The sequence below is a fragment of the Trachemys scripta genome, chromosome 1 (genome assembly GCF_013100865.1).
Source record: "Trachemys scripta elegans isolate TJP31775 chromosome 1, CAS_Tse_1.0, whole genome shotgun sequence".
Lineage (NCBI taxonomy): Eukaryota > Metazoa > Chordata > Testudines > Emydidae > Trachemys > Trachemys scripta.
This window is the reverse complement of record NC_048298.1, coordinates 302,831,346-302,853,969: the sequence shown is the minus strand read 5'-3', so window position 1 is coordinate 302,853,969 and position 22,624 is coordinate 302,831,346.

Genomic DNA, 22,624 nt, shown 5'->3' with positions numbered 1-22,624 from the left:
CATTCATGCTCTGTCCTGAGGTCCTCTCCTGCTTGCCGCTTCCCTCTTGGCCCCAGCCAAGGCAGGCTGCTCCTCTTCCCGGAAGCGTGCTGGGGCTGAGGCCGGCCTGCCCCCTGGGTGCTGGGGATGCGCCGCCTGGTGCTCTGGGGCTAGAGCCGTGGCACTCAGCACTCTGGGGCTGGGACCAGGGTGCCCAGCGCTCTGGGGTTGGGGCCCCTTGGGCAGGGTGGGCTGGGGCAGCGGGGCTGGCAACTGTGGGGGGAGGGAGGGGCTCAGGCTTTGGCCCTCCCGTCTGGGGCAGCATGGCAGACAGACTCAGGCTTCAGTCCCTCCTCCTGGGGTCGTGTAGTAATTTTTGTTGTCGGAAGGGGGTCGTGGTGCAATGAAGTTAGAGAACCCCTGCTCTAGGGCTAGAGCGGCCACATTTTGGGAGGCACTAGGGAGTCTAGGATATGGTTATTTTTAATTAGGTCTGTGCACTGCAGTGTGACGCCAGTGCCCTAGGTTTGAGCATGGGTTAGAAAAGTCTTAACATAGGGTTTAAATACCATGTAGATGCTCAGCCCAGGATTCCCTAACATGGCTCAGCTATCTCAAATCCCACTAACCCAGGGGTACATTACAGTGTAGATATTGACATGTTGTGAGTCTTGCACTCAGACTTGGGCATCCCCACACAGCTGCCATATCCTGGCCTCCACCCAGTGGTTCCTAAAACTGGTGGGCTGAGAAGCTACTAGGGCTCTAGACCCAGCCAAGGCACCACTCATGAGAGCTCTGACTGGAGGATCGCCTGGCTCCACTGATTAGTCCAATTATGCTATTTAAGACAGGAGGAGGTACAGGAAGTTTGTCTGAGCAACAAGGTGATTTCTGTGGTGGCTGTATTGGACCCTGCTTGTGCCTGCATCCAACCTGGTTCCTGCCTTACCCCCACCTTTCCTCCTGATCTATGCTTCATCTTTGCCTTTCCTCCTGCCCTTACACATCACCAGTGACCAGTTCTGGCTCTGGCCTCCAACTTCTGACCCAGACTCTGGCTTGACCCTTGACTCTGACCCTCAGTTCCTGATTCTGACTCTGGCTTGATCCCTGGCAGCCTGCTCTGTGCACTAGACCTGACTACTAGGCGAGACCGCCTACATTTCAGTCCCTAACAGACATGCCCCTCAGAGGGGCTGCCAGAAGAACACAATTGTTAAATGTCATTAATGCATTTTCTTTAGAGTAAGAAGAGTCTTGCATTTATATGTAGTACTTTTCATACAACAGATCCAAAAGTGCTTTATAAACTTTACTGACTATTGTAGGCTTAGCTGAACATGAATAATTAACCTTGGGGAGGCCTCATTTCTTGGGAGACAGGATTAGGGAGGTAAATAGATCAGCAGGCTGAAAATAGGATGTTTGTGCTAAGTAAGGATAGGTAAATAGGTCGTTAAGCTAAACGACAGCTAGCTAAGAACCAGCTAAGATAAGGGGAGGAACACCCAGGAAACCATTTACAAAAATAAGATAACAATGGACAAGCTAAGTCAGGAATGTAAAGATGAGGTAAAGAGTAGGTCAAACATGGATAGTGCATGGACAAAGCATGCTGTACAGGGATTGATTCCTACAAAGTAACCAAGGCAATCCCAAAATGTGTAATGAAATGTATAGTAAATGCAATATGATGTGTAACTATGGATCTGTGATTACCCTGCATCCATGGCCTACATTTGATTCTGATTACCTCAGCAGAGCATTGCTGTATGCCAAATAAAGATACTTGAGTGACCAAGTCTGGAGTAAAACTGAGTTCTTGGGAAGTGTGGGGGGGCAGCTGCCCCACCCCCATGAGAGAGGGGGCTAGAGTAGGCCAGAGCGGCTGCGCAGGCCAGTAGCCAATTAGGGAAGGGCCTACTGAGAGCCAATCAGGGCCGAGATTAGAGCCAGCCAATCAGGGCTAGGCTAGGCCCTATATAAAGGCGTCCCAGGAAGGGAGCAGGGAGTCTGTCCCAGACCTTCATGGGGGAAGGTCTATCTCCAGAGCAGGAGACCAGCACCTTGGACAGAGCAGTGCTAGGCAGGCTTGGGGGGAACATACTAGGGCTCTGGCCCAATACTTGCCAGACTGCGGACCCTGGAAGAGCCTAGAGGGTGTGAGGGGCCAGAGGGAAGTGGCTCAGAGACAGTTGGACAAGGGGAGAGAAAGAGGCAGGGAGGCTGCCACTAGAGGGCCCTGGGTCGGGACCCAGAGTAGTGGGTGGGCCTGGGTCCCCCCCTCCTTCCCCCTTGTACTGCACCTGGTGGTGGAGAAGCAGTCAGAGCAGACTGCAACCAGCCTTGGAGCCAGGGGCTAGACTGAGGTTGTGGGTGGCCACTGTTGTTAACCCTCCCCCCCCCCCGGAAGGGGGTGAGGTGGACTAAGGGGCACGGCCAGAGGTCAGTGTTGTGAAGAGGATGCTGCCGATTGGGGAGCAACGTGGGTCCGGATGCCAATGGAGGACAAGAGATGGATGGAACACTGCCAGCAGAGGGCACACCAGGACTATTAAGAGCTAATTCCTGGACTGAAGAGAAGGAGGCGCTGCGGTGGTGAGTCCCAACGCCGTCACAGGAAGCCAAGTGGAAAGACGTCTCAGAGGGAATTCTAACATTGTGGTGCTGTGACTCAACCCAGATTCTATTTGTCTGGAGCAGATCACATATAGCTCATTATATGTGAAGCTTTCCTGTCAAACATCACAACCCAGCAGCTTAGCAATGCTCCTTCTCTTTTCTAAGATGCCAAAACAGAACTTATGGTCGTCTGTGTTCCTAAATTATGTAATGTCACTTTATGTACATACCTGAAAGTCACCCCTGGAAAAAAAAAATCAGTTGTTTAATCCTGCATAGGAAAGTTGCACAAAGTTTAGGACTGGAAGTGAAAAATACTACAGCTCATTGAAATATCAGGAGGAATTTACGATGGCAGAATGTAATTACTCAAATAGATGCTGTGATTTTTTTTTTATACCTCTACTAATAAGAAAAGGGCCAAGGGAATATTAATTACCATGTCTTACCTACATGACAGCACTTACAGCAGTGTATAGTCTGTCCCTGTCAAGTCACCTTATTACAGCAATGGGAGAACACCCAAATGGTTAGAAGTTCAGCTAGTGATGGAGTTAGTAGGGTATGGAGCAGACTGATGCAGCTCATTATTATTTATACTCTAGTATTGCCTAGAGGCCTCCGTCTGGGATCAGGGCCCCATTGTGCTAGACACTGTCCACCCATGTAATGAAAAGAGCCCCTGTTCAAAGAGTTTATAATCAAAGTATATGATGGAAGACAATAGATGGATATAATGGAGTGGCAGAAGTACAATGTAACAGTGAGATGATGATTCATATAGTAAGTACTATATCACAATCCATCCACCTAGATCTTTAATAAAGATCACAGCTTAATTTAAAAATAGAGGAATTACGAATACTATTTATAACATCTTGGGGCCAACTGAGATTGTACTGTACAAACAGAGCAGTAGACACTCTCTGTTCTAAAGACCTTACAATCTGAGTAGACAAGAGACACAAAGGGTCAGAGAAAGGACTATACCATACAAGCACTGTGAACAATGTGATAGTTTTCAGATGTCTTGTTAGTTTACTTCCCTGGGTATTTATGGGGTGTGGGAGGAAATTGTGAGTTTAATTTTTTTAGATTCCTTGGATGGGGTTTAATTAGGAGGGGACTAGCTGAATGGAAAGACAAAGGAAGAGAAAGAGGACATAGAAGGAAGGAGAGCAAAGGGGAGATGGCAGAAGGGAGCATGCTGGGCAGGTGGAGTGAGCCTGAAATGAAGAGACTGAGTGAGGAGGTTGGAGGGAGCTACAGGGCAATAATGGTCAGAGTGAAAGCAGCAAGCAGTCTAATGACATCTTCAGTGTCTGGTGGTCCCTGGAAGCTGTATCTTGTGTTTTTCTGGCCCCTGAAGCTGGCTCCTCCTAATCTAAATAATGGGATATCACAACCATATGCCAAATTATCTTTTAACATGAATCAATATTTTCTTATTGATTTTCACCATTTTAAAGAGACTAATTTTCTTTTTCATGTACAGAAATATTAGGGTGGATTACCTGTGATGCAAGTGTTTTTATCTTAAAATGTAAATGACAGAACAGTAAAATCATCAGCCCATAATCTGCTCTCAGTTACACTAATGTAAATCTAGAGTAGCTCCATTGACATTAATAGAATTACTCTGGATTTACATCAGTGTAATTTAGAACAGAATTTGGCTCTCAGGGTTTCTGGCAATATGAATACGAGATATACCTCTCAGTACAGTGATAATGAGGTTTTGATTAGCTGAGTGGTAGGAGTAGAGGAGTCTGTATGACTAGACCCCCTGAGTCAGCCTCAATTTGTGCATCACATTGGTTGGTCTGTTTTCTTTTCAGAGGACTTGGCTAAATGTGCATTATTTGGTTTCCTTTTGGTGCCTTCCTCATATCCTCCTTAAAATTGCCAGCCTCCAAAATATCCATCTTACAAAAACATTTCACAATGCCCTTTTCAAAGGGCATGACAGCTGCAGCAAATATAATGGAACCTTGGCTGTAAATCTTATGCAGTAAATAAAGATACAAGCCATAAAGTCTGCTGACCTTCATGGCACACTACAAGACCTATCTGTTTCCCCAGGCTCGTGAGAAGGGAGGATTAGGAAAGTGCTTAAGGGGGATGGTTATTCATAGTATTGATGGGTCAATTGGATGAGGAAGTTTTCCTTTTTCACTGGTTTATTTGGCAAGATTAGTAAAAAGCAACAGAGTCCTGTGGCACCTTATAGACTAACTGTTAGTCTATAAGGTGCCACAGGACTCTGTTGCTTTTTACAGATCCAGACTAACACAGCTACCCCTCTGATACTTGGCAAGATTAGTAATTGCTTTCCCTGTACATGTCCCTAGTGCAAATAGATGGGCCCTAAATGAATACATAAAAATAAAAGTGTTGAAACAGGCCTTGTGGTGAAGCATTCATATAACAGAACATTAATAATCTAACAGCAGAACTCCTAGGGACTGACTACTGCCGGTCAGGTCAAGAGCCAATTGTAGATGTTTAGTATTGATTTGCATACATGTTAATGAGGGATTATGATTCTTTTTGTTTACATGCTATGAGGATGGGGGGGGGGGGAACCAAAGGAAAGGAACAAGCTCCCCTGCATTTAAAATTGGTAATGATGCAAACTAACACCAAAGAAACCCTGACAGCAATATAACTTCACTCTCCCACTGCAGTCTGAAAGCATCCCCATGGTGCCATCAGATATCTCTGTCCTTGGCCAACCGTAAGCAGCCAGGGTCAGAGACATCCCGTGCATGTAGTTTCCAAGCCTGTGTTCCTGTGGGAGCAGCTGTGTTAGAGGGTGATTCACCCATAAGGAGGACTGTGACCCTGCCCACGAGCATGGCTTCACAGGAACTCCACAGTAAGGCTGTCTGTGGGTGCCTGGGTGGTGTTGAATCAGGGCTTCTCAACCAAGGTGGCACCACCTTCCACCAGGTTCACCCTTCTCATTAGTGGGGTATCTCTGCCTGGCTCTGGGACTCCCCGTGCAGCACCGCTCTGCCCCCACTCCTGGAAGATTTACTCCAGTTGGAGGACTGCAACCTGTCTTGCGCCAGCTTCTGCCAGTGCAACCCGGGAAGTGAATTGAGCCTACAAGCTATTTGTTTTGTTTAAATCTCCTTTAACTGATGTCACTAGTTACAAAAGAGTCTCAGATCAGTATGTAACATGAGAAACAATATTTGCTTTCATATCACCAGCCATAATGCTAAGTGGTATTATGATAGTGAGGTGAGTAAACAATAGAACAGCAGCATTATCTTTAAAATTATCTGGGTTCCTGTCATAACAATATCATGATGTACATACCATCTACTAATGTATGTGAGTGTGCTTTGTAAACATTAAAAAAATCAGAAAGATTGGCTTTAGAAAACAGCTATCTCAATTTGTACTGCAGTATATAGTTAAGGGAGGCGTGAACTGTCCAGGGTGCTGACTAGAGGTTAACAAAGAAATGAATAATCAGCTGTTTAATAAAGGATTAGAGAGCACTATAATCAAAGAATCAGCTATAAAAGCTATTCTCTGCACCCTTTAAGTAACTGACCTTAGTGCTGTGTCTTCTTTAATCCTTTACAGATCACCATGTTCCTGTAAATTGGTGATTGCTCAGCCTCTCTCTTGTTTTGGTCATGGAGACAGTACTTTTTAATTCCCTTTAAAAAGGAGCTGGATTAATATTCTGCCTCATTTTCTAGCCTTTTACCTTGAATTACTATTCTAACAACTGCCCAACAGATGTTTTTCAATCTGGATTTTCCTATCTTAGTCCTGCTAAGAATCAAATGAGATTAATTAAATCAGTGTCCTCATCAGTGAAAGACTACATGTTTACAGTGCCTATTTCACTTTTCTGACTTATCCTATCTATCTACCTATCTAATATTCTGTTTCCAACATAGCTGACAAACACTGAAACACTACTTCCCTTTAGTTTTTGGATTAAATTTTTAAATCCTTAAGGTAACTGCAAAAATAATGATAATCAGCAGGGAGCATGAGACTGATTGAGAGAGGCTCATGTTGTACATTTTGCTTGTGGTGACCTTTGTGAGAGACATGAATTTTATTTTTACTGATGTTTTAAAGGCACAGGCAAAGTCTTGACCTTTCTGATCCACGGTGACCATTATGAGCATCCTACTGTGAATTAATTAGAGTCTGGAGCTGCTCCAAGATGCATTTATTGGACTACCAGAAAAATGATAAAAGCATTCAGTATGCCCACTAGAAGAATGCTATTATAGAAACTTTCCTTGGTGGCTGATGTGATGTCTCAGGAAGTCTAGTTTGTTTTTAACTTTGCCTATTCATTAATGAAATGATAGTGCAATAATTGATACAAGGATAAATAAGCTGATACAAAATGTGGATACTAGTATTATGTTTTCCATACAAACAGTTGTCTTTCAATCTAAATTACTTATGTTTTAGAAGAGCAGACAAAGAACAAAACTAGAAAGAACAAAAGTTTCCATTAGAAAAAGCACTGTCTCTCTTCTGTGATAGGTTGTTCCTGCTCCTTCATGCAGTCTCCTAGAAATTTAGAGGTCCAGTAAACAGAAAAAAAAAATAACAGTTACTTAACTCCAGCTACCACAGTAAATTATTTTTTAAAAAGAACAAGGGATATTATCATTTTACTATACTTACAGCACCAGGATGCTGGATGCAATTCAGAGACACAGGAAGACAAGCCCCTACCCCAAAGAAGAATTGATGGGCAATGAGAAGTAAACAAGGAAATTAGGTGAAACTCTTTTATACAATGACTTTATGAAATAAAATACCAAGAGGGAGGCAATTGAAGGAGAAGGTATGAATAAAATAAAACAAACCTAGATTTGACTTTAGAGAAGGATTTAATTGAGAATTGTAATAAAAAAAAATCAGACATTTGGATTAACCTAAACAGAAAAGAGCAGACAAGTTACAGAAGATTACCTTTTTATTCTGTTCTTAAAATGCCTTTAAATAAATAAATAAATGTAATGTAATGACAGTTGTTTCTAAACAGGATGTGTTTTTTTCTGTAATGTTTCCCATGAGGTATCAGTTGAAAGGAGAAACAAAAAAGACACATAAAAGCAGACAGTCTGTATTGAACTGTCTTTTTTTCTTGAATCCCAGAAATCAGTTTGATGTATGGCAAAAAAAACATCTAGCTCAGATTCCAGTTAAAACTAAACAAGCAAATTAGTCTTTTATTTCCCCCTTCAGTGCTTCCCTCTCTCTCTCTCAGAAATTTCCAATCTCCCTTTCTGAAGGTCCTCTAATATTTCTCTGTTTCTTTTTCCTGTTATGGGTTTTTGCTCTGCCTTGGTACACATCAACTCATTCACTCCTTTATCAATTGTTGTGATTATTTTATTAGCTAAATGACAGATCTTCCTACAGCTGAAAATCTGCACCTACCTAGGACTTGTTTAAATCTTTCCTTTACTCAGTTTGTACATTTTTTTTTTCCATAACAGAAATGGAGAGAGGAGAAACAGCATTTTCTATACAATGTAGGCTCAATTTTTCAGCAAGTTTTAATTGCGGTTGCAAGTTCTGCATTTGTGTTTGTTATATACACACAACTCCTGGATATCTGAGCACAAAGCTTCTTACACAGTCCATTTTGCATGCACATATGTAGGATTTGCTTGTGCAACTAGGAATTTGAAAATGAGGAATATGTACTCAGACATCTTGCACATATAATTACCTTAAATCAATGGTCCCCCAAATTTTTGTCTCATGCCCCGCCTTACCTGTAGTGGAATCTATCTGCGCACCCACCCCCTGGGAGCTGCAGTTGGGAGCTGGGGTCAGGAGTGGAACCACAGCTGGGCTGGAGCTGAGAGCAAAGCTGAGACTGGGAGTGGGGCCATGGTCAGAGATGGGAACCAGGGGTTGAGGCTGAGGACGGAGTGGAGCAGGGGGCAAAGCAAAGCTGGGTGGTGCTCCCTCCCTGCCCCCAGTAGGGGCTGGCCCAGGCTCCACTGTGCCCTCCCTGAATGTTCCTCTGTGGGATGCACCCCACAGTTTGGGGACCACTGCCTTAAATGTTCATTTAATTCAGGGCTCAATCCTGCAAGGTGCCAAGCACTCTGATTCAATCCAGCAAAGCACATTCTTAACTTTAAGCATTCTAATATCCATGCTGCAATCAATAGGATTACTCTGGTGCTTGGAGTTTAGAACGTGCTTAAATGCTTTTGTATAAAACAATTAAAGCAGGGATTCTCAAACTTCACTGCACTGTGACCCCCTTCTGACAACAAAAATTACTACACAACCCCAAGAGGGGGGACTGAAGCCTGAGCCCACCTGACCCCCACAGCCCAGAATGGGGGGGCCAATGCCTGAGCCCCATCACCCCATGTGAGGGGGGGGCCAAAACTGATGCCCAAGGGGGCCTGTAACCTAAGCCCCACCACCCAAGGCTGAAGCCCCCAGGCTTCAGCCCAGGTGGTTGGGCTCGGGCTTCAGCTTCGACCCTGGGCCCCAGCAAGTCCAAACCAGCTCTGGCAACCCTACTAAAACAAGGTTGCAACCCGTACTTTGAGAACCGCTGAATTAAAGAATGTTTAAAACCAAAAATCCATGCAATGTGATATTCTCAAACTTATGAAAAGGGATTCTGGTTTTTAAGCTTAAATGTATGTGTATATATATTGGTGAAAAATCCCATTTCCACCCCACCCCCATGTATTCTTAATCTATGAAGTGTGAACTTCATCTCACGCTTAGCTAATTTCACAGTGAGAAGCAGTGCAAGAATACTGGTGAGGGATATCTTATTGGAAGAAGCAATAATAAGTTGCTAACATATGCTTTAATAGTTAAAAAGCTTCGCTTTATGTTTATTTGCTGAAAATTATCCCCAGTTGGCTTTGACATATTAATTATATGTTAAGTTTTGCATTTTCAAAAATGTACTTGTTTTTCAAACAAGCTTACCCTATTAATATTATTCTCAATAAGATGTTCCTCCCAGTTCAGGAGTATTTAAAATATTTTTATGATATTATGAAGATGTGTATTTTCTGCTTATTTTTAAAAAGTAAAATCTGGTGTTTGAGGTCAAAAACTGATCACTGGTGTTTCTAAAATATGAACCTTCACTATTAATTATGGCCTATATTCAATTCTGGGTTACTCAGCCAGTAGGCAGAACCTGCTCAGGACTGCAGCAGGCTATTTGGGTATCTAAAGCCTATTGTGAAATTATAAAATATCAACTTTAACTATTTCACTGCTGATATCTTAACAGAAATTTCCAGTGAACCTACCCGTGCATTACTGCTGGATACTGGCAAATAGCGGTGCTGGGGTGTGACACTAAGGGTTCCAGTCTCCCTAAAATGTAAAGTAACCTTCAGCCCTATTCAAGTGATGGAGGGAAAGAGTAATTGTACCCCCAACTCAATGCCCAAAACCTCAACTGCCTTCTGAGTGTCAAATATCCAAACTGCCTCCCCTGTACCAAAATCCCATCTTTGCCTTCTCCTTGTCAAACCCTCCAACACCCCTCTGACAATGCTACCATGTAGTTTTATGTTGCCAGTATAAATTCATGTGGCCTGGTTTATGTTTGGGGGCAGCATAAAATTAAACAAATTTAATATAAAAATAAATATAAGGGTAGTGTACTGATCATACAAATAATTTCCAGCTTTAGTTTAATAAAAACCTCTCCTCACCTAGGATTTATGTTGTTGTTAGTTTATATGGTGATAGCACCCCAGGGCCCCAATCAGGATCAGATCCTGTTGTGCTAGGTCCTGTTCAAACACCAGGGCTGGCTCCAGGCACCAGCTAAGAAAGCAGGTGCTTGGGGTGGCCAATGGAAAGGGGCGGCACGTCTGGGTCTTCGGCAGCAGGTCCCTCAGTTTCTCGCTGCCGCTGAAGTACCGTCAAAGAGGAAGAGAGGGAGTGAAGGACTCGCCACCGAGGAAGAAAGAAGTGCTGCCGATCGGCTTTATCTTTTTTTTTGGTTCACTGCTTGGGGCAGCAAAAAAGCTGGAGCCGGTCCTGTCAAACACATAGATAGACCTGATGCCAGTTCTGAAAAGGTTACAATCTAATGGCATGCTCCTGAGAATGCTTAGTCATATCAGCAGCAAAGTAGGACAATGTGGTCCAGATTAAATCACTATAAGGTGGGTGCTCAATGGGTTGAAAGACTACTCAAAGAGTAGTTACCAATGCTTTGCTGTCAGACTGGGAGAGCATATCTAGTGGAGTCCCTTAGGGATCTGCCCTGGATCTGGTACTATTCAATATTTTCATTAATGATTTGGATAATGGAGTAGAGAGTATGCTTATAAAATTTGTGGATGCCATGAAACTGGGAGGGGTCGTATGCACTTTAAAGGACAGGATTAAGATTCAAAATTACCTTGAAAAATTGGGGTATTGGTCTGAAATCAACAATATGAAATTCAGTAAAGACAAGTGCAAAGTACTCAGCTCTAGGAAGGAAAAATCAAATACACAACTACAAAATGGGGAATAACTGGCTAGGCAGTAGTACTATTGAAAAGCATCTGGGGGTTATAGTGGATCACAAATTGAACATGAGCCTGCAATGTGATGCAGTTGCAGACAAGGCTAATATTATTCTGGGATGAATTAACAAGAGTGTTGTATGTAAGACACAAGAGGTAATTGTCCTGCTCTACACAGTACTGGCGAGGCCTCTGTTGGAGTATTGTATCCAGTTTTGGGTATCACACTTTAAGAAATATGTGGACAAACTGTAGAGACTCCAGAGGAGAGCAACAAAAATGATAAAATGTTTAGAAAACCAGACCTAGGAGGAAAGGGAAAAAACCTGGGTATGTATAGTCTTGAGAAAAGAATACTGAGGAGAGAAAAGAATACTGAGGAGAGACCTTATAACATATCTGTTGTATGGGGACAGTATTCAAGTGTCTCCATGCACACACAAGATAGAACAAGAAGTAATGGGCTTAATTTGCAGCAAGAAAGATTTAGGTTAGATATTAGGAAAAAGATTAAACAAAATAAGGTTCTTATCTTGCAACTTTCTAACTATAAGGAGAGTTAAGTGCTGGAATAGGAGTAGTATACAGCTCGATAGCATTCATCACCATGTATTTTTGACAGGTTTCCACATCCCATTTAAGGCTTATGTCCCGCCCTCCATCCTTGTTTCCATTGGCGCTGAAGTTTGGCGCTGTTGGCCATTTTGGGGAAAAAATAAGTTTGAATGGGGGAGTGTTGTGTGCTTGTGCTTTGATACATTTAGAGAAAAAGATTGAAAGAGAAGAGTGAGAGAGTTTAAAGATAAAAAAGAAAGTTTGGGTAAGGTTTAGAGGAAAAAAGGAAACAACTGCTTTATTTCAGAGTAACAGCCGTGTTAGTCTGTATCCGCAAAAAGAAGAACAGGAGTACTTGTGGCACCTTAGAGACTAACAAATTTATTAGAGCATAAGCTTTCGTGGACTACAGCCCACTTCTTCAGATGCATATAGAATGGAACATACATTGAGGAGATATATAAGCAATTGTCACATCAATACCACCCTATACCGGAAACCTACTGACCGCTACACTTACCTACATGCCTCCAGCTTCCATCCAGGACACACCACACGATCCATTGTCTACAGCCAAGCTCTAAGATATAACTGCATTTGCTCCAATCCCTCGGATAGAGACAAGCACCTACAAGATCTCTATCAAGCATTCTTAAAACTACAATACCCACCTGCTGAAGTGAAAAAACAGATTGACAGAGCCAGACGAGTACCCAGAAGTCACCTCCTACAAGACAGGCCCAACAAAGAAAATAACAGAACACCACTAGCTGTCACCTTCAGCCCCCAACTAAAACCTCTCCAGCGCATCATCAGAGATCTACAACCTATCCTGAAAGATGATCCTTTACTCTCACAGATCTTGGGAGACAGACCTGTCCTCGCTTACAGACAACCCCCCAACCTAAAGCAAATACTCACCAGCAACCACACATCACTGAACAAAACCACTAACCCAGGAACCTATCCTTGTAACAAACCCCGATGCCAACTCTGTCCACATATCTATTCAAGTGACATCATCATAGGACCTAATCACATCAGCCATACCATCAGGGGCTCATTCACCTGCACATCTACCAATGTGATATATGCCATCATGTGCCAGCAATGCCCCTCTGCCATGTACATTGGCCAAACCGGACAGTCTCTACGCAAAAGAATTAATGGACACAAATCTGACATCAGGAATCAAAATACTCAAAAACCAGTGGGAGAACACTTTAACCTGTCTGGTCATTCAGTGACAGACCTGCGGGTGGCTATATTACAACAGAAAAACTTCAAAAACAGACTCCAAAGAGAGACTGGTGAGCTAGAATTGATATGCAAACTAGACACAGTCAACTCCGGTTTGAATAAGGACTGGGAATGGCTGAGCCATTACAAACATTGACTATCTCCCCTTATTATCAAACTGTCTGTACTCTGCTAGCTTGATTATCACTTCAAAAGTTTTTTTTTTCCTTAATTAATTGGCCTCAGAGTTGGTAAGACAACTCCCACCTGTTTATGCTCTCTGTATGTGTGTATATATATCTCCTCAATATATGTTCCATTCTATATGCATCCAAAGAAGTGGGCTGTAGTCCACGAAAGCTTATGCTCTAATAAATTTGTTAGTCTCTAAACTGCTTTATTCTTATCTAAAAAAACAGACCCCAAGCATTTCCCCGCCATGTAGCCCTTTTACATAGGGGTTTTAATAAAAGTTAAAACCATAAGCATTTAGTAACAAACAATTTTAAAAGTTTTCCCCTATGTTTTAGACTAACAGGGGCTATTTTTTAGTAAGCACAACCTGAAGCTGCAGCAAAGTCCCCGTTGGCAAAAACAGCCTCTGTGAGTCAGTGGATTAGAGATAAGAAGGCTGCTTCTTTCCCAAACTTTTTAACAAATGCAAGTAAAGGTTACATTAAGTTTTCTAAAGGAATAAAACTCTGCTTTATAATTACCTGAAAAGACAAGCCTATATGAAAACACATCCCTTTATTTACAGGAGTGTTTCAATAAAAAAAGAGCATGCAGAAGCACCCCAGGTTTAAAACCACAGGTTCTTAGTAACAGTTTATATTCCCCCTATTTTGTAAACCAGTGGATTAGAAAGAAGTTTGTTTCTTCCTCCCACTTTTTAACAAATAGAGGTGAAAGTTATATTAAGTCTTTTAAAGGAATAAACACTTGAAAAGACAAGCCTATATGAAGACACATCCCTTCATGTAGCACTTCTGCATATGTTTTAATAAAAAAAACCCAGTTTAGGACTACCCCAGTCCTAAACCCTGACTAAGAAAAAGTTTTTAAAAGCTTATTCCTATGTTTTTAGTGAGGACAATTTGAAGGAGCCTTTTTAAGATAGTGGATTAGAAAAGAAGACCACTTTGAAAAAGAAGTCTATTTGAAGACACAATTTTTCATTTAGCCCGTTTTGCATAGGTTTTTCAATAAAAAGCAAGCATGCAGAAAAAACCCTGGGTTATAAAAGTAATGTATAGTGATAAAAAATTTCCCCCTATATTTTAAACTAACATGGGTTATTTTTTTGTAAGAACAATTTGAAACAGCATGCTTTTTCAGCAAAGCCATTGTCAGCAAAAACAGCATCTGAGAGTCACCAGATCAGAGATAAGAAGGCTGCTTCTTCCCCAAACCTTTTAACAAATGCAAGTAAAAGTTAAATGAAGTCTTGTAAAGGGATAAACTTTAAAAGACAAACCTATATGAAGTCACATCCCTTTATTTACAGGTGTGTTTCAATAAAATAGAGCATGCAGAAACACCCTAGGTTTAAAACCATAGATCCTTAGCAACAGCCAGTTTATATCCCCCTTATTCTGTAAACCAGTGGATTAGAGAGAAGTTTGTTTCTTCCCCCACTTTTTAACAAACACAAGTGAAAGTTATATTAAGCCTTGTAAAGGAATAAATACTTTAAAAAGACAAGCCTATCTGAAGATAAATTTCTTTTAGTCCTTTTGCATATGTGTTTCAATAAAAAGCTAGCATGTAGAATCATCATATGGTTAAAAACCACAGAGAACATGTTTATAAAAGTAACGTATAGTTATAAAAAAAGTTTCCCCCTATGTTTTAGACTAACATGGGTCATTTTTTAGTAGGAACAATGTAAAGCAGCTTTTTCAACAAAAACAGCATCTCTGAGTCAGTGGATCGGAGATAAGAAGGCCAGAACATAACAAGAAAGCCCTAGGCTTGCTTTTAAAACAAAATTATACCAAATACTTGTTGAAATGAACATTTCCTTTTTCCAGGCTGGAGCTCCCCAGCCCTACTCCACTAGCTCCCAGGTCTAGCTCCCTGCAGCCAGGCCCTTCTTTCCCTGAACACAGAGAGAGACTCCTGAGTTCCTGGCTCCCAGTCTCTTTATACCGGCCATCTGGGCTCTGATTAGGGTGTGGCCCAGCTGCAGCCACTTCTCCCAATTAGCCAGGGTTTTACCTTGCCCAGCCCCAGCCCTCTGCAGGGCTTTTCCAACCTCTCAGGGCAGGAGTGGGTGTCTACCCCGCTACACAGCCATTCTGTGTTAGTTGTTATGCTTTAGCAGGGGGAAGTGTTTCTCATTCAGAAGCACTTTCCCACTTTATGAGGTATTATCTCCCCCATCCTACGGCCTATCAGAAATATTAACAAAAACAAACTTAAAGATACTTTGTAGCAATGCCTGCAAAGCAACAATTACAATTTGGTTGATCATTAACTTGTCTGAGTTCCTAGAAAATATATTTTTGTTTTTTATAAAACACTTTAATGCAAACTGTAACCCTAGATGCTGTACAGCGTTAAATAATTTGAAACAGTAGACGAGAGAGCTGAGACATTGTTGAAATCAGAGGGGTTGTGATTAAGTCCTAATGCAAAGGGCCTGGGGCGGAAAATGAAAAGGTACAACTGATTTAAGAGGGTTCTGGGGCTACGTTGAAATGGTCCAGATGCCCCAACAGCTTACATCCCTCATGCACAAGCACCGGGACTAGGTAGGCCTTTGTTAGAGGAACAGGCCGCTCATATACCTCTTGTTGTTGTTGACAAACTGTGACCTAACTGCACGTATACTATGGGGGCAACCTACTACCCTTTTGACAAACCCCACACCCCTTGAACTCCATAATAACATGCTTCACACAGTTATTTTCAACTGACATTTTATTTTACAACACGGCTTGTTTTGTTCCCAAAACACACTCTAACAGTTAGTGTTTTTTCTTAGCAAGATTTTGTAATTTGCTGAACGAAGAAGACATTCAACATTTTGCATTAAACATTTATTTGTTGGTTTGATGATTTCATCTAAAACGTTGTTTGGGTCCTCAGCCTCTGTCACTTTGTCCACTAATTCTGCCTCTAGAGCTAAATGTTCCTGGGTTAAACAGAGACACTGCAGTGCATATCCCAACGTGGTGATGATATTTAACACATTCTCCATACACAGACTACCGCTAATTTCTTTAATTTTACAGTTCACATCATCTAAAGACTAGTACATGCAGTTGTGATGCCTCTGACTGGCATCAAGGCACACCCAGGACAATCCTCATTTTGTTTCTCTCTCAGGCAGTGCTTGATGGTGGGTAAAATGCTTGCAGTCTGTTTTTTTTTTAAATAAGAATAAGGCAGTTAAGGGGGGAGAGGGGAGAGAAGGGAGTTGGCTCTTGTTTAAAATCTTGGGACTCTAAGATTGGTTCAGGAAAATAAATTCTATGACACTGCTGTAGAACAACATCTGATTGGTCCCATCCAAAGATGGTGATAACAAGTCTGAGGGGGAGTAAACCTGGGAAGTTGGTTCATTCAGCAAAAAGATTTGGAATGGTAAGAACTCTCTCTCTCTCTGATTCAACCATGTACTGTCTATCTTTGCCCTTTGCAAAGGGGCTTTCTTTTCCCTTTTCTTGCCCTGTTCTCTCTTTTAACCACTCTTTATATGTTTCTCTTTTATTTAACTCTTTTTAAATGCTTTTTTTGTAATCTACCCTTGTATTTAATAGTTTAAATGCTTTTCTATTAACCTTTTTACCATCTGCTTACTAAACAGGCTCTGCCTTAGTAAATTCCCTCTTTAAACCTAGCTTTTAATATTTAATGTTTTAAAATGCTCTTTTCTTAACCTACCCTGGTATTTAATAGTTTAATTGTGTTTTTCTTAACCTGCCTTTATAGTTTTTAACATGTGTTTACTAAACAGGCTTTGCCTTAGTAAATTCCCTTTTTTGGCCATGTGTGTTCTTTTAAAACCTAGTTTTCTCTTTTATTTAACTTTTTAAATGTTTTTTTTCTTAATCTACCCTATATTTAATACACCTTTTACATTTATCTCAACTTTTCTATTCTTTACATGCCAAACTAGGCCTTTAAAAGCATCTCTCCCTACTCAACCTCCCCAAATAAACTTTCTTTCCTTTTTTCCTCTCAACCTTACCCAGACTTTCTTTTTTTAATCTTTATACTCTCTCACTCTATTCTTTCAATCTTTTTTTCTAAATGTATCAAAGCACAAGCACACAACACTCCTCCTATTCAAACCTAAACATTTTTTTCCAAAATGGCCGACAGCACCAAACTTCAGTGCTAACGGAAATGAGGATGGAGGGCGGGACATAAGCCCTAAATGGGACGTGGAAATCTGTCAAAAATACATGGTGATGAATGCCATCGAGCTGTATACTACTCCTATTCCAGCACTTAACTCTCCTTATAGTTAGAAAGTTTCAAGATAAGAACCTTATTTTGTTTAATCTTGTTTTTCCTAATATCTAACCTAAATCTTCCTTGCTGCAAATTAAGCCAGACAGTCTCTATGCAAAAGAATAAATGGAGACAAATCAGACATCAAGAAGTATAACATTCAAAAACCAGTCGGAGAACACTTCAACCTCCCTGGTCACTCCATTACAGATCTCAAAGTCACAATACTCCAACAAAAAATCTTCAAAAACAGACTTCAACGAGAAACTTCAGAATTGGAATTAATTTGCAAACTAGACACCATTAAATTAGGCTTGAATAAAGACTGGAAGTGGATGGGTCATTATACAAAGTAAAAACTGTTTCCCCATGCTAATTTCCCACCCCCTACTGTTACTCACACCTTCTTGTCAACTATTGGAAAAGGGCCATCCTGATTATCACTACAAAAGTTTTTTTTCCTCCTGCAGATAATAGCTCACCTTAATTAATTACTCACGTTACAGTTGGTATGGCAACACCCATTTTTCATGTTCTCTGTGTATATATATCTTCCTACTATATTTTCCACCGCATGCATCTGATGAAGTGGGTTTTAGCCCATGAAAGCTTATGCTCAAATAAATTCATTAGTCTCTAAGGTGCCACAAGTACTTCTCCTTCTTTTTTCTTTAAGTAAGTTATTTCACACTTGTCCTCTGTGGAATTTCTTTTACCTTCCTCTGTAGCATCTGGTACTATCTGCTATGCAAGATGGTTACTGGACTAATTGGACCATAGGTGTTTCATGGTTTGGTGCTTCCTATATTCCACAGGGTTTATTTTTGTTCTTGAAGATCTCCAGATTGACCATGAGCTTGGAAGGGTGGTTTTGCATATTTATTTTTAAGAAAGGAGTCTGGTTTTGTAGCCCTATGTTTGTTCCTTCTGCAGATCATTGGTTTCCATTTCTTATGATATCCTAACACAGAACACTGACGAACCCTGGAGCCAGCCTACAGAAATAACATAAGGGCTTTAAATGGCAAATACTTAGTATGAGTTTAAACTTAATGGGCCTTACTCATTACTTGTGTAATTACAGATCTTGTGCAGTTGATGAAAGCAAGTTCTTTGAAAAATTGTTGGTCTTACCTTTTGTTCTTGCTTTTCTGCATTTTTTCACAAGATCAGTTACAAATGAGATTAAATAATTCCACTTCACGTTTATATCTTTCTACTAAGGATCTAGTTGAATCTCATCTTAATATAATTTACTAGTTTCTCCATATTCCAGTAATTTGAGTGCATTAATGTGGAGAAGTAGTGAAGAAAAAATTGCAAATAAAATTACAGAATAGTCAGTGATCTCATAAAAAATTGCCTTTTGCTTTCTTTAATATGGATATACTTATGAAAGCTAAGGAAAACCACCCTTGAAAACTAAATTCTTCTAATGCATATGTAGTAGTCCATAATGTAGTATGCATCTTATATTGTGTATTGCAAGTATCTTCTAGTTGTACTAAATCAATTACCCCAGTTAAGACATGGAGGCCTTTTTGTAGGGTGTGGCTGGAGGAAAAAGCAATTTATTTCAAATGCTGATTCAACACTGAACACTTCTGAGACATAACGATGTTCTATTAATAATAAGAGGCACTGTAATCATTATCAGGGGATTGTATCATTTGTGGTAAGATTGTTTGTTTAATTTAACATTACTCAGCAATGTTATACTTTCATGATACTGAAAATTGTTATCTATAAAAACTGTTTTTATGCCACCTTCATAAGCTACAGCAGAGAATAGACTTCAGAAATGTTATTTAATATTATATTTTTGTGTCAAATACACAATTCAAGAAAGTGAGGGCCTCATAAGGCTGAGCTGAGTCAGTTATATTGCAAACAGCTTACTATGCACACTTCCACAAATAGCTCTGTTAATATATCTCAATCCTGAGGTCTAATATTCCTGCATTAGCAGTTCCAATTGAAGCCTGATCCTGCACCCACTGAGGCCAGGGGGAGTTTTACTATTGCTTTAATGAGATGGAGGGTCAAGCCCCTAGTCCTGGACATCTCTTTATAGCCCAGTCTGGCAGACATTAGTTCCAGAGGGTTTTCCTGAATCTAGGACTGAAGGATTTCACCCCAAAATAACAATACCTATAACTAGAACTGGTTGAATGATTCATTGCGAATAATTTATCCAGCAATTTTTGTCCCTTAATATAAAGCAAGTTATAAATGTAGGACAGATTAAATATAGGTGGCTTGGCAGCTTGCATTATTAGCAAATTCCAAGACCAGGTCAATGTTAAATGTTAAAACTGCTTCTGATTTCCACTTCTACAAACATTTAGAAATTATTGTAAAAAACAAGTATTGATGTAACAGTGTCACTAAAGTATGAAAAGAAGAATGTGAGCCGAGAAGAAATCCAGGAGACTGGAAAGTGGATGGAATAAATATGCATTAATTTCTTGCTTCATGCAGAATACTTACAGTTTCTATTGCTGTAGCAGAGAAAAATTACTGGTAGTAATAGGTCCATTTAAAATTAATGTTTCTTAAACCCTAGAATCTCAATGCCACTATAAAATGTTACTGAACCAGTGCTAATGTACTAGTGTTTTAACAATGCTGAGTAATTTTCCAGCTGTCTTGTGATACTGTCTCTGAATAATTTTCTCTTTTGCTGTATGTGTGTTAGGGAAAGAAATCACCTTTTGAGCAAAACGATTTCTTCTCAAAACCTTTTTTTTGTCCCATAACCTTGGAGAGTTAGATCAATGGTTTCCAACTGCTGGTTTCTAATACTATTGGTACTTCCAACTTTTCTGACCCTAGGTTGAACTTCCATATCTTAAGGCCCAATTCTGCTGTCTTTACACTGAGTAGAATCTTAGTATCCAAGCCATCCTTCCAAAATTAATGGAAGCAGTTGCATAAGATATTATTTCATAATAAATATGGAAGAATCAAGGTCTTAGTGGTTTATATGGGGCCCAGTCCCTCTGCTGCCTGCTTCTCATGGTGTTGTGTGTGCTTTATCCTATATTGGAGAATGATGTGCTCCAAAGTTCAGTTTTGTACTCTATTCCACTATGGAGCGAAGTATGTATAACTGAATGGGGAGCTGGTGGACTCTAGATCAGAAGTTCTCAAACAGTGGTCCGTGAGCTCCATTCAGGTGTTCCGTGGATAGTTCCCTCTAAGGTGTGCGCCTGGGCGGCTGCACACGAGAGAATGAAGGGCCACCCACCTAATTAGTGGAGCCACGAAGGTGTGGCTCCACTAATTAGGTGCCTGGACCCTGAAGAAGACGCACATGTAAGGTGAGGTGGTGGCCTTGGGAGGAATAAGGGGGCAGTGGGGTGAGGTGGGGGAAATAGGAGGTAGGTGTGGGGGCAGTGGGGTGAGAAGTGGGGGTGGGGAAATTTGGGATGTGCAGGGCTGCAGCGGCCAGAGAAAGAGGTGACTTTCCCCAGCTCCAGAGCTGTGGCTGCCAGGGAGAGACCCCCATCCTTCCCAGCTCAGGGGCTGCTGCGGTGGAGGAGAGAGGGAAAGACCCCCCCTTCTTCCCAGCCTGAGCTCGGGGGCTGCCACGGCGGGGGAGAGAGAGCACATCCATTGCATTAGAAAGGTAAGACCACTGATATTAAAATATGTTATGTGCTTTTATTTGTAGAACAAAAAAACCTGTTAATTATTTTTTTAATATAACGCTTTTATCCAAAGGGCTTTACAATAGTTAGCTAACAGTACAAACAACATTTGGAAAGATCATTAAGTATTCCACTGAGACCCTCAGCAATTTTCAAGTGGTCCGCGAAAAAAAAAGTTTGAGAACCACTGCTCTAGATGGTCCAGATGAGGTTTCAGCTGAGTAAACTTGCAGTTGCCCGAAAAGATTGGGTACCTATTGACTTAAGATGTCTTTCATTAATCCTGGTTTCAGGGTAGCAGCTGTGTTAGTCTGTATCCGCAAAAAGAACAGGAGTACTTGTGGCACCTTAGAGACTAACAAATTTATTATAGCGTAAGCTTTCGTGGGCTACAGCCCACTTCTTCGGATGCATATAGAATGGAACATATATTGAAGAGATATAAATATACACATACAGAGAGCATGAACAGGTGGGAGTTGTCTTACCAACTCTGAGAGGCCAATTAAGTAAGAGGAGAAAAAACTTTTGAAGTGATAATCAAGATAGCCCAGTACAGACAGTTTGATAAGAAGAATGAGAATACTTACAAAGGAAGATAGATTCAATGTTTGTAATGGCTCAGCCATTCCCAGTCCTTATTCAATCCTAAATTGATTGTATTTTCAGTGGTGATTATTTAATAAAGTGCCCTGAGCCATTAAAGTTCATTTGGCAGTTGCTTTTCCCCCTCTCCAAAATCTTACTCACATGATAGAGTCTTACTTAATTTTTTATAAAGGGCTTTGCACTGAGAAACAAAAGACCCAGTTACGGGACTAATTACAAAGGACAAAACCCCAGAAAAGAAGGAAATATTGTTCAAACTGTGTCAGCAGCTGCAGCTCTCACAATGCAACCAGCTGGCAGGGGAAGGGCCACAGGTCCTATGGACCCCCTGCAACTGTTCAAGGGGCCTTCCCAGCTCATTGGCTAGGGAATTGAGAGGGAGAGTATCTGCATGTGGAACCCTGATAATTAGGAGGTTTTAGTAACTGGGATGGGATGCGGGATTCCAGGACTGGGTCTGTGGGGGAGACCTTGGAAATGGAGAGGAGGAGACCTTGGAAATGGACGGGGGGGCCCTGATAAAGGGAGGGATTGGGGATCCCTAGAAGGGATTGTGCTGGAGGTACTGACGGGGGGCGGAGGGGAACAAGTGGTGGTATTTAAACGGGGGTTGCAGGACAAAGGGCCCCAGTAACTGTGTGTATGGAGAGGAGGGGAGAGCAGGTAGCCCCTGGTAGAGGTGTGTAGTGTGTTTGTAGAGGAGGTAGGGGCCCTGGTAACTAGGGCAGGGGAGCCCTTAAAACTGTGTGTCGGGGAAAGTGGAAGTGGCCCTGGTAGCTGTGTGTGTGAGAGAGCTGGTAACGGTGGAGGTAGCCCCAGTAACGGGGTGGGAGGCAGCGGGGGGGAAGGGGAGAGGGAAGCACTGGTAACTGTTTGTGTGTGTGTGTGTGTGGGCAAATAGTCCTGGCAACCTGGGGTGGGGGGCTGGTAACTTTGTGTGTGAGTGGGAGCAGCTCTGGCCACTGGGGGAGCAGATAACTG